Below are 20,631 nucleotides of genomic sequence, written 5' to 3'. Positions count from 1 at the left end.
ACATTCGAGTTTGTGGTTTGATGGCACATGGTGGCATCATATGAGACTTTTGGTAGTGATTGTGGTGGCTTATTACCAGAACGACTTGTACTTAGTGATTCGAGATTTTGGACCTGGGATCAGTGCGAACAGATTTATATGAGGCATGTTAAATAGCAAATATCGTTATTTGGTTCATAATGAGGTAATGATTCTTGTCAGGAGGAAGGACTAAAGGATTTGTTGACTATGCAGTTGGTTATGAATTTCTACACATCTCTTCCATCGTGGCAGTACTGCAAGAGTTGGAACAGGACTTATATGTGTCATGAGGTGTGTTGTGAGCATCAGATTCATGGAATTTCGGCTATTGTTGTCAGAGGATGTTATTATGGTCATGTGAATAATGCGGTGCATGGTAGGAATTCAGTGAGAGTATACAATCATGTAGTGGTACATCGTGTAGTGATTGAAACAGTGTTCGTATGTTGGAAGCAGGCCTAGTAGAGAATTTCGGATGTTGGAATTTGGCTCTAAGGCTTAATTGCCTAAATAAAGGGGTGGATCTTCAGATTTGCTTGGGATAATGTGCTCAACTGAGTTGCGGTAGCACGGGTAGGTGCACAAGGGGCTAGACAATGATTTCAGCAAACTCCGGAGCAATTTTTAGCACGTTCGAGGACGAATGTATATTTAAGTGGGAGAGAATGTAACGACCAAACCAGTCGTTTTGACTGTTAGAACCCCCTTACCTTAAATAATACTCCCCGTATTTGCTTTTACTAATTTATGACTTGCGGGGATAGTTGGTTCGGGATTTGGAAGTGTTCGGGTTGAAATCGGAACCCTTGGTTGCTTGGTTTGTCTTTAAAATGGCAAGTTTGACTTCGGCAACATTTTGAGAAAATGACCCTGGAATAGGGATTTGACGGTTCCAATAGGTTCGTATGATGATTTTGGACTTGGGCGTATGTTCAAATCAAGTTTTGGACAACCCGGGAGCGTTTCGATGTTTAATAGTAAAAATCAACTATTTAAAGGTTTAAGGTTCATTAAATTTGGTTTAGAGTAGGTTTTTGAGTAATTGAGGTCCCTTTGGAATTCCAAGCCTGGGAATAACTTTGTATGGTGATTTAAGACTTGCACGCAAAACATGGTGTCATTCCGAGTAGTTTAAGTATGTTTCGGCGCGTTCGGAGTAAGTTTGAAGAATTTGAAAATTCTAAGTTGAACCAATTTGGTTTGAGGTATGACTCTTAGTTTTGATGTTATTTTACACGTTCCGAGGGTTCGAGCGAGTTCGTATTATGATTTCAAACCTGTTGGTATATTCGGGCGAGGTCCGGGGACCTCGGGGGTTAACTGGACGAGGCTCGGATCCGTTTTGGAAGTTGGAGCAGCAGCTGAAGCTTCTAGCTTTTGCTGCACCTGTGCTTGGGCAGCCGCACGTGCGAGCTCGTAGAAGCGAGCCCCAAGGCGCAGATGCGAGAAAAGGGGAGGCTGGCACGAACCGCAGAAGCGATCCAGAAAGCTCACCTGCGAGCTCGTAGGTGCGAAGACAGTGACCACAGAAGCGGAAAGGGCGCAGGTGCGAAGGGCATCGCCGTAGAAGCGGAACCGCAGGTGCGAAAAAGGTTGTTGGACAGAATGTTAAAAAGGGGTGAGGCTCAGTCGTTTTTAGTCCGTATTTCCTCCATATTTGGCCGATTTTGGAGCTTTTTGAGAGGGGATTTCAACTAGCAACTTGAAGGTAAGTTAATTCTACACGCTTTGAGTTAAATACATAGATTATGGGTAGATTATAACCTGTAAATCGTGGAAATCAAGGGTTTAGATAAAAAAAACCTAGGTTTTGATAAAAATAAGATTTTAACCACGAAAATGGTTATGGAATTGGATGGAAATTGTATATTTGAGTTCTTGAGATTATGGGTAACGATTTCCTCCAAAAATTTTTGAAATCCGGGCACGTGGGCCCGGGGTGAATTTTAGGAATTTTACCATTTTGGGTTGGGTAATTAATTTAATAGTCTAATTTCTAATTATTGAGCATGTATTAATTATTTTATATAATATTTGGATAGTTTCAGAATTTTTGGTATTGAATAGAGACTTTAACACGACGTTGTGATCGGGAAGTGGGCTTTGAGATAAGGTAAGTCTCTTGTCTAACCTTGTAAGAGGGAATTTACCCCATAGGAAATTTAAATTAATAATTGTTGCTAATTGTGGGAGCTACGTACGCACGAGATGACGAGAGTCCATGCGTAGCTACTAATATGGCTATGTTCGGGTAGTTTAGGACTCAAACCATGAATATCTTGTGATAATTGTATCTTTTATTTAATTAAATTACTGGAATTGTATTGTAAATTGTTAGAGGAAATAGTAAAATATCGAAACTTCATATACTTGAATTTTGTGTAAAATATTTAATTATTAACAGAAATTAAACATCCTATATGTTAATATTATTAATAACTTCTCATTCCGGAGGTTCATAAGAAAATGTCCTCCTTTATTGTGGAGCGGGACGAACGCCTCGACAGTATAGATAGAACTATGGATCGTGCAGCACGTCCCTCGGCAGTGTACACGATACTCTGGATTGGGCCGAACGACCTCGACAGACATCGTGCCTAATAATAATAATTACACGATACTGTGATATTTTATTGCAGCTTATGAAACTAATTGATAAATTGGAGATTATTGGAATTGGAAGAATTAATTATTTCTGCTTGTTAAGGAAATTATTGTTATTCCTATAAATCATGTCGATTTAAATATTTCTATTCTAATATTATTGACCCTTAGTGAAGTGTCAAAGTCGACCTCTCGTCACTACTTCTTCGAGATTAGGCTTGATACTTACTGGGTACACGTTGTTTACATACCCATGCTACACTTGCTGCACATTTTTGTACAGGTACAGATATGTCTAGCAGCCTTGTGGGCGCAGAGGTGTGGTTAAATGCGGGGACTTAGATGAGTTGCATTGTATATTACGATCCGCAGCCTGCAAAGTCTCATTCAGAGTTATTTATATTTTTCCTGTCTAAATTATATTCCCAACAGATGTTGTATTTTATTTTACTCCCTTGTAAATGCTCATGCACTTGTGACACCGGGTTTTGGGGGCACTTGTGATTTGTTCAAAAATACTAAAATGGGTAATTAAGTTAATTAATTATGGTTGGCTTACCTGACATCGGTGTTAGGCCCCGTCACGACCTTGAATGGATTTTTGGGTCGTGACAGGCTGTCTGGGAAGAGTTTGGAAATCGCGAAGAAGAAATTTCTGCTGCACAGGGCTGACTTTGGAAGCTTATATCTCGAAATCTATAAAGAAATTGGGAGATGAGTAAAACATGAAAGTTGTAGCTCTTGATATCTAGTTTTCAGAAAGTTAAACCATTTGCCATTTGGAGTTTTGTAAGAAAAGTTATGACCATCATACTATAGGCTGTCTGAGAAGAGTTTGGAAATGGCCTTGAGGAATTTGTACATCGCGAACGCGAAGAACAAACCCCTGGGCAGCAGATTTAAGTTCTGAATTTAACGATTTGGAGCTCGAGGTGAGGCAATATTCGTGAGATTTTTAAGGGAAACAATGTGGTAAGTGTTCTTAACTCAATTGTGGTCAAATTACCCGAATCTATTGCTATTTTTAGCATTTAATTGGTATTTTAAGTTGGAAAAATTATGAAAATCCTTAAGGTTAAATTTAAGATTTGAGGGTCGAGTTGATGTCAGAATTTGGTAAATTTAGTATGGTTGGACTCGTGATTGAATGGGCGTTCATATTTTGTAACTTTTGTCGGGTTCCGAGATGTGGGCCCCGCTAGCAATTTTTGAGTGTAATTTCAGATTTTGTTGGAAAATTAGTATTTTCATATAGAATTAATTCCTATAAATTGTGTTGACTATATTCAATTAATTGTGACTAGATTCGAGGCGTTCGGATGCTGATTCATGAGGCAAAGGCATATTGGAATAAAGAATTACACAGTTTGAGGTAAGTAACACTTGTAAACTTGGTTCTGAGGGTATGAATCCCTGAATTACGTGTTATATGAATTGTTTGGAGGTGACGCACATACTAGGTGACGGGCGTGTGGGCGTGCATTATAGAAATTATGACTTAAATAAATTCTGTAGAGTTGCATAATCAAATAATCATGTCATTATTCACATGTTCCCTACGTGTTAGAGAAATTGAGCTGAAGCTCGTTTAAAGATCATGTTTAGGCTACGTGCCAATATTTTGGGACCCACGGGATCATGATATTGTTGAATTAATTATTTTAAAATACAAATTTCATACTCAGCCATGTTCATCCATTTGTGAGGATATTTATGGGATAGAGCTTCACGCCGCAGCAGGTCATATTGGCTTTATATTTATTATTATATATATCGGGGTTGCACGGGCGCAGTAGGCCTTATAGGCTTTATTATTATGGGATCGGATTGCATGCCATAATAGGCCATATTGGCATTATATAGCGCTTGGACTGAAGGAGCCCCTCCTGAGTTGCACCCTCCACAATGAGCGCAGATGATCTTATATTTGGGATGGACTTCCCAGGGCATGGAGTTGCCTTATTTGTTTATAATTGTGATGAATTCCCTGGACATGGATTTTGTCCGAATCATTTACATTTGGGGATAAATCTACCCATGGGCTGGATTGGCCTTATACAGTACTGAATGACTAACACTCAGTTGATGTGTGTGTGTGTGCGTGTGTGTGTGTGTGTGTATATGTGTATATATATATATATATATATATATATATATATACATGGGATGAATCTTCCTTGGACTGGATTGGCCATATACAGTACTGAGTGATTGAGTATTTTGAGATTGTGAGCACACGAGTTTTCCACCGAGGTGTGATGATAGACTTTAATCCCGTGTTTTAGTCGCTTATTGCACTCCAATTCACTGCACTTTACTTATGTTAAGATTTAATTAGTAGTATTTTGCACTTATTGTGATTTTTATGCCATGTAGGAGCGATTTTGAGTTATTTAGATGTTGCGGAGCAAATTCGAGCTAATTGGAGCTTTGAAATCTGAGTAGAAGCCCAAGGGATTAAACCGATATCGCGTTCGGGGGTCAAGGACCACGTCCGGATGTCAAAATTTGGAAAAACGAATTACTCTAAGAAAACTACACTGTCGCGCTGCATGGGGCGGCGCAGCTATGTAAATTATACCCAGAAAGTGATTTGCAAATAGTATTGGAAATATCCACAAGCACGTCGCATGCCTCGGCGCGGCATGCGGTGCAGTAGTACAAAAATGTTAGAGTATCGTCTCATTTCCGCTAAAAGGGTATTTTCATCCGCGGTTTATTGGGGGATGGCTTAAATACACAGAAAAATATCATTTTTGGCACTTTTGACAGATTTTCGACCTAAATAGTCCAAGGAGGCTAAGGAGGAGTTGGAAGAACTCAAGATCAAGGATTTCATCATTCCTTTCTCACTCAAGATCCGGGTTTGGATTGAATTTATGTTTTCCTATATTTTAGTTATATTTGTGAAGAACTTCTCCATGTCTATGGAGTAGTTCCTTTTAGGTTTTGATGGATTTTGTGTATTGAAGATTGTTTGTAGATTATAACTCTATTTTTATGTATTTGAATCATTTTGGAAGATTTAATTGTTGCATCTATATTCACTAGTTCATGTAATCGAGAGAGGCATAACTTGTGATATCTTTGCATTATATTGTTGGTTGAGTTCATAGATTCTTCTAAGTAATCGAAAGAAGGTAGTTGAATCATTGATTAAACCTAGTAAGGAAAATAATCGAAAGAGGTTTTCCTAAAGACCGATCCACTACGCATTCTTGCATATCTTCACAGTGCTTAAATATGTTCATCTTGTGAGGTTAAGACTTAATCGAGAGAGGAGCTTTTACTGAACATTTGAACTAATAATTAAGTGAATTCGAGAGACTCACTGGAACATTGGAAGTGAATTATATAGAGTTAGATACAGGCAACAACTATCTTGCACTTATTCCGTCAAAACTCTATCCTCTCCCACCGATAACCTTAATTGCTTATTCTTTGCTTCTCAATAGCTGTAGATTTTAGATTCTTAGTCATATAAATCTCAATTGTTGATCCTCCTGGATAGAAATCTAGATACAAACTACGAGAACAATGTTTAACTTCAATCCATGTGGACACGATATTATACTATACTATCTTTGACTAGCGAGAACAATTTAAGAGTGTGTTTTGCACCCGTCAAATTTTGGCGTTGTTGCCGGGGATTGGAAATCAATAGTGTTTGAAATAGTTTGTAGTGCTAATTCAGGATTTAGCTTCTATTTTTTTCTTTTATTTTTAGTTTGGTTTGGTGAACTTCTCTTCAAGATTTCTTTTGTTGAAGAAATCTTGAAGAGCATATTCTTGTACTGAACTCTAAATGCTTTAAAGATGGAGTACAACCAGCCTAAGAAAATAGTTGAAGAGTTAGCAGCTGAACATTGTCAGTGGTCTGCTATGTGTTTTAAATGCGGTGGAAATCATCTATGGGTTGATTGTCAAGCAGGTAGGTATTCTTCCTATGGTTCATATTTTGAAAACTCTCACTATGTTTCTAGTCTGTATAGGTATGGGGATTTATATGGGCTCAATTCTGACTCTGGTTGGGATGAATACCCTTATTATGACTGGAATGAAAGCGAAGTGAGACAACCACCTCAAGGGGAGAATGGTAGTTTAGAAGAGCTTATATATAAGTTCATAAATAAGGTGGAAGAGAGATTTACACAAGATGAGGAAGCCATTAACAACCTAACAATGCGAGTGAGTCAAATAATAAATACACTTTCAGAAAGCATATTGCATTGTGATGGTGAATATATGGAGGAGATACCCGGTAAGAATGAGCCTAACCGAGATGATGAACATCAACAGAGAGAGTTTTTCACTCTGCAAAAGGACTCTGTTTCAACTGAAATGATTGAAAATGAGGCTTTGGTTGATTATGAAGCAATACAAGAAGAGTTCAAACCCCCATCCACCTATCCACAATTGCAATTTTTAGTAGAAGAGAATGAGGAACAAATGGTCTTGGACTTACCATAGGAGTACTCACGTGACCTTTCTTCTTCATTTTCTTATTCTAACCTTGATCAAGTGGATTTTGTTTTTGGGGATTTACAGGAATATGCAGGGATTGATCTTGTGAATGAATGCAAAAACAAGGTGAGGATAATCCTACAAGAACAATCCACCGCTAAAAATGAGGCCAAGAAAGAAAGAAAAGAGCCGGTCTTACAAATATCCTTAAAGGACTTTGGCTTGATAAGCTCTATAAAGAATCTCGATGAGCGAAAATGAAAAATGAATTCAGAATTAAGGGTGGAGTTCACAAGTTCTCGGAAACGGAAAAAGTCCAGGGGAGTTTTCTTTACCTCTTGATTTTTATTCGTGTGTCATGAGGACATGCCACAATTTAAAGTGTGGGGTGAGGATGTAAATATGTAAATACCTATTTGTTTGTGTTTCTTAGGTATGTTTTCATTTCTTTTGATTGAAATTTTTAAAGTCAACAAACAAAATCGTTTTCCTTAGGTAGTGTAATAAATCCCCCTTGATTTTTGTTTGTGCCACGGTTCTTTTCTAAGGGTTTTGTTTGAACCGGGTGTAGTTAGTTTTATTTTGTTTTTAGGAGTTGGAGATCTTGTGCTGTGATTTTAAATAAAAGTAATAGCTCTTGACTTTATTATGCCTTGAGAATAGTAAGTGCTTTAGTTGTGACGTTTATGCTCAATTTTTGACTCTTGTATAAGTACCTTATATTGTATGATCTTAACTTTGCTTAATTACTTTGACTAGAGTGTCACGATGTCAGGACCCAAAAACCTAATCTGTTGTGATGGCGCCTATCGTGGAACTAGGCAAGCCGACTCATTTACAAACAAATCGATATTTTCATTTCAAATATAATTTCAATACTATTTAACATAAAACCTTCATTTAAGGAGTTCGAATCAAAGAAAACAGAAGTGCGGAAAAGAAAAGCCCGACATCGGGGTGTCACTAGCCATGAGCATCTACTACAATCTATCTAACAATATCAAGGCTAACTCAACCTGGAAAATAGCTAAATACAACTAGAGGAAGATAAGAGGGAGAAGAGCAGGGGCTGCGATCTCCAAACAGCTACCTTGCCATCTCCAAGAAAAATCTACAACCAGAACACTCAATAACCACTACCGTGTCCAGCTACACCTGAATCTGCACACAAGGTGCAGGAAGTAACGTGAGTACGCCAACTCAGTAAGTAACAACAATAAATAAAGACTGAGCAGTAGTGACGAGCAATAAAGCATATAACGATCATATCATGAAATCTCAGTAAAGTACAACAGGCTTTCAAAATCAGTGTTTGAATCAAATCATCTCGTTTAAACCCGGTTCGAGTAAAAATCATTTAAAGATATTTTTCCAATAGTTTTTCAAACAAAGGATCAATGCAAAGGTGAGAAAAAATGATGAAATCATAAACAACCCCTCGGGCAAAACATCACTCATATACAGCCCCTCGGGCAAACCTCACAGTAACTCGTGCCACTCGGGCATACCTCACAATCACTCTTGCCACTCCGGCAAACCTCACAATCACTCATGCCTCCCAGTCACTTAGCACTCGTCACTCGGCACTCGCACTCAGTAGGTACATGCGCTCACTTGGGGTGTGTACAGACTCCGGAGGGGCTCGTTCAGCCCAAGCGCTATAATCTTCACGGACAACTCACGTGTTGTACGGATAACTCACGTGCCATAATAATAAACTATGCTGCAGGCGGGCAGCCCCGATCCATACTCATCCTCACAAATCAGGCCCTCGGACTCACTCAGTCATAAACCTCTCAAGCTATTCGGGCATTTCAGTAAAATAGGGCATTCGTCCCAAAACATTTATATGCATCAAAATAGAGTCATAAAACTGAGTTATGCGGTAAACAAGTATAAACATGACTGAGTATTGATTTTCAATCGAAAACAATGAGAGGATGGTAAGAAACAGCCCCTAAGGGTCCAAACAGCATTGGCGCAAGTCCCAAACATGGCATTCAACCCAATTTACAGAAATTCTTTCTAAAACATATAAGTATCATATGGTTCAACAAAATATGCAACTTTACAGTTGCTACGGGATGGACCAAGTCACAAATCCCTAATAGTGCATGCCCACACGCCCGTCACCTAGCATGTGCGTCACTAAACATAGTAGAATGATACAAAATCCAGGGTTTCATACACTCAGGACTAGATTTACAATCGTTATTTACCTCAAACCGGTCAAATCTCTACCCCGCAATGCTCTTGCCTCTGGACTCGGCCTCCAAATGCTCCAAATCTATTCACAATCAGTACAATACCATCAATATACGCTAATGGAATGAATTCCACAAGAAAAGTTTCGAAATTAGACCAAAACCCAAAATTGGCTCAAACATGGCCCCCAAGCCCACGTCTCGAAATCAAACAAAATTTAGAAAACTAGAAAGCTCATTCACTCATGAGTCTAACCATACCAAATTCATCAAAATCCGACATCGTTTGGTCCTTCAAATCCTTAAATTACTCTCCAAATATTCCAAGCTCTAACCCCTCATTTTCACTAATGATAAACAATGAAAAATCACCATATATACAAGTATTAGGGCTCAAGTGACTTACCTCAACGAAACCCCCTTGATTCCCTCTTCCAATCTCTCCCAAAATCTCCAAAAACCGAATAGAAATGGTGAAGAATGCACCAAAATCGCGTAGGGTTCTATTTATGGTTTCTGCCCAGGTTTTTCGCACCTGCAGCCATTTTCTCGCACCAGCGCGACCGCACATGCGGTCCAAGGAGCCGAACCTGCGCACCTCACTTACGCACCCAGGCTCCGCATCTTCGGCAACATCATCGCACATGCGAAGGCGCGTTTGCATTCACTTCTGCGAAGCCTGCCCATCATTCCCCTTTTCGCATCTGCGCCCCAGGTTTCGCACCTGCGGGCTCACAGATGCGACCTCCAACTCGCACCTGCACAACCTGCCTAGTCCAGCGTTGCCCGCACCTGCGCACTACTAACTCGCACCAGCGGCCTCGCACCTGCGAGGCTTTCTTCCGCAGGTGCGAAAATAGCAGCTCCAACTGCAAATTCCAACTTCGACAATCTGTTAACCACCCGGAATCACCCCGAAGCCCTCTGGACCTCAACCAAAAATACCAACAAGTCATATATCAATATACACACTTAGTCGAAACTTCGAATCACTCAAAACAACATCCAAACATCAAATTACCCTCGGATTTAAGCTTAAGAACTTCTCAATTGTCAAATTCGGCAACCGATGCCGAAACCAACCAAACCACGTCTGAATGACCTCAAATTTTGTACATACATAACAAATGACACCACGAACCTACTCCAACTTATGGAATTCCATTCCGACCCTGATATTAAGTTTTCCACTGCCGACCGAAATCGCCAAATTTCCAATTTCGCCAATTCAAGCCTAATTCTAGCACGGACCTCCAAATCACATTCCGGACGCACTCCCAAGTCCAAAATCACCTAACGGAGCTAACGGAACCATCATAATTCAAAACCGAAATCGTATACACATAGGTCAACATCCGGTTGACTTTTCTAACTTAAGTTTCTACTTAAGAGATTAAGTGTCTCAATTCACTCTGAAACCACTCTGGTCCCGAACCAACTAACCCGATATAACTTAATATAGCTTAATAACACATAAAGAAGTAGAAATGGGGAAAATGGGGCTATAACTCTTGAAACGACCGGCCGGGTCGTTACATCCTCCCCCTCTTAAACATTTGTTTGTCCTCAAACGGGTCTAGAAACATACCTGGAGTCTCGAATAGGCGTGGATATCTACTCTGCATCTCCCGCTCGGTCTCCCAGGTGGCCTCCTCCACATGATGACCTCTCCATTGCACCTTCACTGAAGCTATATCCTTTGACCTCAACCTTTGAACCTGCCGATCCAAAATAGCCCACCGGCTCCACATCATAAGTCATATCACCCTCCAACTGAACCGTGCTAAAATCCAAAACATGGGACGGATCTCCAATATACTTCCGGAGCATGGAAACATGAAACACTGGATGCACACTCGACAAGCTGGGTGGCAAGGCAAGCTTATAAGCCACCTCTCTTATCCTCTGAAGAACCTCAAAAGGCCCAATAAATCGGGGGCTCAACTTGCCCCTCTTCCAAAACTTCATAACACCCTTCATGGGTGATACCTTCAGCAAGACCTTCTCCCTAACCATAAAAGACACATCACGGACCTTCCTATCCGCGTAGCTCTTCTGCCTAGACTACGTTGTGCGAAGCCGCTCCTGAATCCATTTCACCTTATCTAATGCGTCCTGGACCAAATCTGTACCTAAGAGCCTAGCCTCACCCTGCTCAAACCATCCAATCGGAGATCTACACCTCCTCCCATATAAAGCCCCATACGGAGCCATCTGAATACTCGACTGATAACTGTTGTTATACGCAAACTCCGTGAGTGGTAGAAACTGGTCCCATGATCCCCCGGAGATCTGCACCTCCTCCCATATAAAGCCCCGTACGGAGCCATCTGAATACTCGACTGATAACTGTTGTTATATGCAAACTCCGTGAGTGGCAGAAACTGGTCCCATGATCCCCCAAAGTCAATGACAAAAGCACGCAATATGTCCTCCAATATCTGAATAGTGCTCTCGGACTGCCCGTCCGTCTGAGGGTGAAAAGTTGTGCTCAACTCAACCTGAGTACCCAACTCTCGCTGCACGACCCTCCAAAACTGTGATGTGAACTGAGTACCCCTATCTAAAATAATGGAAAGTGGGACACCATGCAGGCGAACGATCTCTCGGATGTAAATCTCAGCCAACCGCTCTGAAGAGTAAGTAGTACCAACTGGAATGAAATGCGCAGACTTGGTCAGCTGATCCCCAATAACCCAAATAGCGTCAAACTTCCTCGAAGTCTGTGGGAGCCCAACTACAAAGTCCATGGTGATACGCTCCCACTTCCACTCTGGGATATCTAATCTCTGAAGCGAGCCACCCGGTCTCTGATGCTCATACTTAACCTGCTAACAGTTGAGACACCGAGCCACAAACTCAACTATATCCTTCTTCATCCGCCTCCACCAATAGTGCTACCTCAAATCCTGGTACATCTTCGCGGCACCCGGATGGATGGAATACCGCGAGCTGTGGGCCTCCTCAAGAATCAACTCTCGAAGCCTATCTATATTAGGCACACATATCCGGCCCTGCATTCTCAGCACGACATCATTACCAATAGTCACATCCCTAGCATCACCTCTCCGAACCCTGTCCTGAAGAACGAGCAAGTGGGGGTCATCATACTGACTCTCCCTGATGCAGTCATAAAGAGAAGACCTGGAGACCACACAAGCCAATACCCGACTAGGCTCCGAAATATCCAATCTGATAAGCTGGCCCGCTAAGGCCTAAACGTCCAATGCCAAAGTTCTCTCTTCTGCTGGAAGATATGCTAAACTCCCCAAATTCTCTGCCCGGTGACTCAAAGCATCGGCCACCACATTGGCCTTCCCCGGATGGTACAAAATAGTGATATCATAGTCCTTAAGAAGCTCCAACCATCTCCGCTAACGCAAACTAAGATCCTTCTTCTTTAACAGATACTGCAGACTCCGGTGATCAGTATAGATCTCACAATGAACCCCATACAAATAATGACGCCAAATCTTCAAGGCTTGAACAATGGATGCTAACTCAAGATCATGGACAGGATAGTTCTTCTCATGGGACTTCAACTAGCGCGAGGCATGGGCAATCACCCTACCCTCCTGCATCAAAACATAACTAATGCCTATCCTTGAGGTATCACAATACACGGTGTAAGAACCTGAAGCTGATGGCAGAACTAACACTGGAGCTGTGGTCAAAGCAGTCTTGAGCTTCTGAAAGCTCTCCTCACATTCATCTGTCCACTGAATGGAGCACCCTTTTGGGTCAATTTGGTCAAGGGCGATGCAATAGATGAAAATCCCTCCACAAAGCGACGGTAATAACCTGCCAAACCAAGAAAGCTCCTAATCTCTGTGGCTGAGGACGGTCTGGGTCAACTCTGCACCGCCTCTATCTTCTTCGGATCCACCTGAATACCCTCACTGGACACCACGTGCCCCAAGAATTCTACTGAACTGAGCCAAAACTCATATTTGGAGAACTTTCCATAAAGCTTCTCCTCTCTCAATCTCTATAATACAATCCTCAAATGCTGAGCGTACTCCTCTTGGCTACGAGAGTACACCAGGATATTATCAATGAATATAACGACGAATGAGTCCAAATGGGACTGGAATACACTGTTCATCAAATGCATGAATGCTGCTGGGGCATTGGTCAGCCCAAAAGACATCACCAAGAACTCATAATGGCCATATCGGGTCCTAAAAGTTGTCTTAAGAATATATGAATCCCGAATCTTCAGCTGGTGACAACTGGACCTCAAATCGATCTTGGAGAACACCCTCGCTCCCTAAAGCTGGTTGAATAAATCATCAATACGAGGCAAAGGATACTTGTTCTTGACTCTGACCTTGTTCAACTGCTTGTAATCAATACACATTCTCATGGAACCATCCTTATTTTTCACAAATAGAACCGGTGCACCCCAAGGCGACACACTAGGCCGAATAAACCCCTTATCAAGGAGTTCCTGAGGCTATTCTTTCAATTCCTTCAACTCCGCATGTGCCATTCGATACGGTGGAATAGAAATGGGCTGAGTGCCCGGCACCAAATCAATAACAAAGTCAATATCCCTGTCAGGCGGCATACCCGGCAGGTCTGCAGGAAACACATCCGTAAAATCACGCACCACCGGAACAGAATCAATGACAGAAGTCTCTGCACTAACATCCCTCACAAAAGCCAAATAAGATAGGCAACCCTTCTCAACCATGCGTTGAGCCTTCAAATATGAAATCACCCTACTTGGTACATAATCTACAGCACCACTCCACTCAACCCTCGAAATTCCCGCCATAGACAATGTCACCATCTTAGCATGACAATCTAGAACAGCATGACATGGAGATAACTAATCCATACCCAATATCACATCAAAGTCAACAATACTGAGCAATAATAGATCCACTCGGGTCTCTAGACCCCCAATAGTCACCACACATAACTGATATACGCGGTCCACAATAATAGTATCGTCCACAGGAGTAGATACATGTACAGATGAAACTAAGGACTCACGGGGCATATCTAGAAAATGGGCAAAATACGAGGAAACATATGAATACGTGGAACCAGGGACAAATAATACTGAGGCATCTCTGTGACAAACTGAGACAATACCTGTAATCACAGCATCTGAAGCAATAGCATATGGTCTGGCAGGGAGGGAATAGAAACGGGCCTGACCACCCCCTGATCTGCCGCCCCCTCTAGGGCGACCCCTAGCTGACTGACCTCCACCCCGAGCTGACTGGGCGGGTGGTGAGGTAACTGGTGTTGTAGTCGGAGACTGACTCCTCTGCTGAGATAGACCTCTATGACGATGAGGACATTATCTCCACATATGCCCAAGCTCCCCACACTCAAAACAACTCCCTGGTGCTGGCGGCGGAAACTGAAGTGAACCCCTAGCACCGGGATGACTAGTAGAAGAACCTGGCATGGAAGATCCCTGAACAGGTGGAGCACGGGATGAACTCTGAACTGGAAGGGCACTAAGTGATGAGTGGCCCTAATGAGAACTATGAGAACCATGGCCAGATGATGCACCCCGATGAAATGTCCGAGCTGACTGAGCCTGCCTAAAATGATGATATCTACCGTGTTGGAACTAACCCCCAAAAAGAGCACCGCTGAATCCACCCTGACCACGAGGCCTCTTGGCCTCCCTCTCAACCCTCTCCTGACCGCGAACCATCTCAATCTGCCGAGCAATGTCAATAACCTCATCAAAAGTAGCACCCGAAACCTTCTCTCTAGTCATGAGCAACTGTAGTTGATAAGTGAGACCATCAATAAACCTCATGATCCTTTCCATGTCCGTGGGAACTAACGAGATCGCATGACGGGTCAACTCGGAGAACCGCTTCTCATACTATGTCACAGACATATCACCCTGGCGAAGCTGCTCAAACTTTCTACATAGCTCCTCTCTGCGAGATCGAGGCACGAACTTCTCCAAAAAGTCCACGGAGAACTGCTGCCAAGTAAGGAGTGCTGCTCCAACAAGCCTACGCCTCTCCTAAGTCTCCCACCATCTGAGTGCAGCCCCAGAAAACTGAAAGGTAGTGAATGAGACCCCACAAGTCTCCAAAATACCAGTAGTACGGAGTATCCTCTGACACTTGTCCAAAAGGTCCTGAGCATCCTCTCTCTTTGTGCCACTGAAAGGTGGTGGCTGGAGTCTCCCAAACCTTTCCAACCTACGCTGATCATCCTCAGGCATAGCAGGAACCACATAATCCTGAGCAACAGCAACTGGATGGGATGGTAATGCCTTCGGTGTCTGAAGTCCCTGAATAACCTGCTCGGGTGTGCAAGCAACGGGAGTCTGAGTGCCTCCCCTGGCTTAAGAAGTGGTTGCGGCCGTCGAAATAGAGACTGCCTGAGCAAGGCCAGTACACGTTGTCAGAATCTGAGCTAGAGCCTCCTGAAGGCCTGAAATCACAATAGGCCCAGGTGGTTCCTGAGCTGGTGCATCAACAACTGGAACCTAGTCCTAATCTGGGACAACCGGTGGATCTGCACCTCTGCACCTACCACGGCCTCTACCGCGGTCTTGGCCTCTCGCGGCCCTGGCTGGTGGTACTGGTGGCTGGCCCTCCTGACCGGTAGTACGAGTCCTCACCATCTGTGAGAGAATGAAACAACAGATGTTTAGTTACTAGAATCAACAGATTCGCACGATAAGAATTCAAGAATATGGAGTTTCCTAAAGGTTCTGCAGCCTCTCGAAGATAAGTACAGACGTCTCCGTACCGATCCGCAAGACTCTACTAAACCCGTTCATGACTCGTGAGACCTATGTAACCTAGACTCAAATTCCAATCTGTCACGACCCAAAAACCTAATCTGTCGTGATGGCGCCTATCATGCAACTAGGCAAGCTGACTCATTTCCAAACAAACTGATATTTTCATTTCAAAGATAATTTCAATACTATTTAACATAAAACCTTCATTTAAGGAGTTCAAATCAGAGAAAACAGAAGTGCGGAAAAGAAAAGCCCGACATCGGGGTGTCACTAGTCATGAGCATCTACTACAATCTGTTTAACAATATCAAGGCTAACTCAGCCTGGAAAATAGCTAAATACAACTAGAGGAAGATAAGAGGGAGAAGAGCAGGGTCTGCGATCTCCAAACAGCTACCTTGCTATCTCCAAGAAACATCTGCAACCAGAACACTCAATAAACGCTAGCGTGTCTAGCTACACCTGAATCTGCACACAAGGTGCAGGGAGTAACGTGAGTACGCCAACTCAGTAAGTAACAATAATAAATAAAGACTGAGCAGTAGTGACGAGCAATAAAGCATATAACGTTCATATCATGAAATCTCAGTAAAGTACAGCAGGCTTTAAAAATCAGTGTTTGAATCAAATCATCTCGTTTAAACCCGGTTCCAGTAAAAATCATTTAAAGATATTTTTCCAACAGTTTTTCAAACAAAGGATTAATTCAAAGGTGAGAAAAAATGATGAAATCATAAACAGCCCCTCGGGCTAAACATCACTCATATACAACCCCTCGGGCAGACCTCACAATCACTCGTGCCACTCGGGTAGACCTCACAATCACTCTTGCCACTCGAGCATACCTCACAATCACTCTTGCCACTTGGGCATACCTCACAATCACTCATGCCTCCCAGTCACTCAGCACTCGGTACTCGGCACTCGCACTCAGTAGGTACCTGCACTTACTGGGGGTGTGTACAGACTCCGAAGGGGCTCCTTCAGCCCAAGCGCTATAATTTGCACGAACAACTCATGTGCTGCACGGACAACTCACGTGCCATAATAATAAAGTATGCTGCAGGCAGGCAGCCCCGATCCACCCTCATCCTCACAAATCATGCCATCAGCCTCACTCAGTCATAAACCTCTCAAGTCACTCGGGAATTTCAGTAAAAACAGGGCATTCGGCCCAAAATATTTATATGTATCAAAATAAAGTCATAAAATTGAGTTATGCGGTAAACAAGTATAAACATGACTGAGTATAGATTTTCAATCAAAAACAATGAGAGGATGGTAAGAAACAGCCCCTAAGGGTCTAAACAGCATTGGCGCAAGGCCCAAACATGGCATTCAGCCCAATTTACAGAAATTCTTTCTAAAACATATAAGTATCATATGGTTTCGACAAAGTATGCAACTTTACAGTTGCTATGGGATGGACCAAGTCACAAATCCCCAACAGTGCACGCCCACATGCCCGTCACCTAGCATGTGCGTCACTAAAAATAGTAGAATGATACAAAATTCGGGGTTTCATACCCTCACGACTAGATTTACAATCGTTACTTACCTCAAACCGGTCAAATCTCTACCCCGCAATGCTCTTGCCTCTGGACTCGGCCTCCAAGTATGCCAAATATATTCACAATCAGTACAATACCATCACTATACGCTAATGGAATGAATTGGCTCAAACCCGGCCCCCGGCCCCCCGGCCCACGTCTCGAAATCTAACAAAATTTACAAAACTAGAAAGCTCATTCTCTCACAAGTCTAACCATACCAAATTCATCAAAATCCGACATCGTTTGGTCCTTCAAATCCTTAAATTACTCTCCATATATTCCAAGCCCTAACCCCTCATGTTCACTAATTACCATGATTAAACAACGAAAAATCACCATATATACAAGTATTAGGGCTCAAGTGACTTACCTCAACGAAACCCCCTTGATTCCCTCTTCAAACCTCTCCCAAAAGCTCCAAAAACCAAATAGAAATGGTGAAGAATGCACCAAAATCGCGAAGGGTTCTATTTATAGTTTCTGCCTAGGTTTTTCGCACCTGCGGCCATTTTCTCGCGCCCGCGTGACCGCCCATGCGCTCCAAAGATCCGCACTTGTGCAACTCACTTACGTGCCCAGGCTCCGCATCTATGGCAACATCGTCGCACCTACGAAGCCGCATCTATACATTTTCCTCCGCTTCTGCGAAGCCTGCCCAGTATTCCCCTTTCCGCATCTGCGCCCCAGGTTTCGTACCTGCGGGCTCGCAGATGCGACCTCCAACTCGCACTTGCACAACCTGCCTAGTCTAGCATTGCCTGCACCTGCGCACTACCCACTGGCACCAGCGGCCTCACACTTGTGAGGCATTCTTCCGCAGGTGCGAAAATAGCAGTAGCAGGAGCTCCAGCTGCAAATTCCAACTTTGACAATCCGTTAACCCCCTGGAATCACCTCGAGGCCCTCGGGACCTCAACCAAAAATACCAACAAGTCATATATCAACATAAAATCTTTGTCGAACCTTCGAATCACTCAAAACAACATCCAAACACCAAATTACCCTCGGATTCAAGCCTAAGAACTTCTAAATTTTCAAATTCGGCAACCGATGCCGAAACCAACCAAACCACGTCCGAATGACCTCAAATTTTGCACACACATCACAAATGACACCACGAACCTACTACAACTTTCGGAATTCCATTCTGACCCCGATATTAAGTTTTCCACTGCCGACCGAAATCGCCAAATTTTCAATTTCGCCAATTCAAGTCTAATTCTAGCACGGACCTCCAAATCATATTCTGGACGTACTCCCAAGTCCAAAATCACCTAACAAAGCTAACGGAACCATCAGAATTCAAATCCGAGATCGTTTACACATAGGTCAACATCCAGTTGACTTTTCTAACTTAAGAGACTAAGTGTCTCAATTCACTCTGAAACCACTCCGGTCCTGAACCAACTAACCCGATATAACATAATATAGCTGAATAACACATAAAGAAGTAGAAATGGAGAAAATAGGGCTATAACTCTCGAAACGACCGGCCAGGTCGTTATACACGATGAGTCCGATCCTGAGTGCGTTATGTGCCGTGTGTGTGAGGTGTTGGGTATTCTGTGCAGTAAATTTGATGTCTAGAACTTGCCCTATGTGTTTGCAAAGCAAAATAGTAGTTTCATTCACTCTTGGAAGTTATATAGGCATTTCTTTGTTGAGCCAGTTATATGTTGTATCCGCCTAATTGTTATATATCGTAGTTAACCCATTTGAGCCTGTAATCTTGTTTCTTTGGAAACCGCATTACAAGCCTTACCCATTTTACCTCTCACGAGCACTTGAAATTGTTATGAACTTTGTAAAAGTTAAAGTGTGGGGTGTTGGTTTGGCTTTTCAGTGGAACTATAAAATAAGAAGAAAGGTGCATTGTTTTAAAAAAATAAAATAAAAGCCCCTTGAATTGAAAAAAAATTATAGTTGCATTGTTATGCAATTATTCATTGATAGTGGTAAATCTTGATGTATTTGTGCTTAAAGAAGTTGAGAGTTGACGTATATTGACGTGAAGGTGGAATTATGGTTTGGCATAAGTTTGGAGTTTTAAATGGTTAAACTGTATGTATTAAAGTATTTAAGGAGGTGTAGTCATGCTTATATCCAAATATATCCTACCCATCCTACAGCTTATATTACAACCAAATAAAGTCCTTGATCCTTGACTGAATGATCTCAATTAGTAGAGTATTACACTACGGCAAGCTTATGGTACATTCTTTGTGGCACATGAATTTCATTTCTGAGAGTGAGTTAATTCTTTCTATCCTGAGTTCCTATGTGTTCTTGAATTTTATTGTGTGTGGAACTACTCTCTATTGTTGTGTGAGGGCACTTGATTCATGAAGGAAAGGTAATGCCATTGACCTATGTGATAGAGTAAGTGAGAAGGTTGTGAAAAATGTGTGGTGCTTTTGAGTCAAATCTTGAGGCGAGGATGTAACAGTATTTTGCTTAATCTGTTTTGATTATTCTTGGTGTGATGAGTTCGAAGAGTTGTTTAAAAAGGTCGTGTCTATGTGAAGTGTAGTTTGATTACTCGAGGACGAGTAATGGTTTAAGTGTGGGGTGTTGATTGTAGACTATAATCTCGTGTTTTAGTCGCTTATTGCACTCTAATTCACTGCACTTTACTTATGTTGAATTTTAATTAGTAATGTTATACACTTATTGTGTGTTTTATTCTGTGTAGGAGTGATTCCAAGTTATTTAGATGTTTCGGAGCAAATTCGAGGTAATTGGAGCTTTGAAGTCTGAGTAGAAGCCCAAGGGATGGATCATGTTTGGGGGTCAAGGACCACGTCCGGATGTCAAAATTTGGAAAAATGAATTACTCTAAGAAAACTACATTGTCGCGCCGCATGGGGCGCTGTGGCTGTGTAAATTATACCCAGAAAGTGATTTGCAAATCGTACTAGAAATATCCAAAAGCGTATCGCATGCCGCGGAGCAGTAGTGCAAAAATGTTCGAGTATCGTCCCATTTCCGCTAAAAGGGTATTTTCGTCCGGGGTTTATTGAGGGATGGCTTAAAAACACAAGAAAACACC

The sequence above is a fragment of the Nicotiana tomentosiformis genome, chromosome 9 (assembly GCF_000390325.3).
Source record: "Nicotiana tomentosiformis chromosome 9, ASM39032v3, whole genome shotgun sequence".
Classification (NCBI taxonomy): domain Eukaryota; kingdom Viridiplantae; phylum Streptophyta; class Magnoliopsida; order Solanales; family Solanaceae; genus Nicotiana; species Nicotiana tomentosiformis.
The sequence above is the reverse complement of the archived record's forward strand: the minus strand, read 5'-3'. Positions refer to the sequence as shown.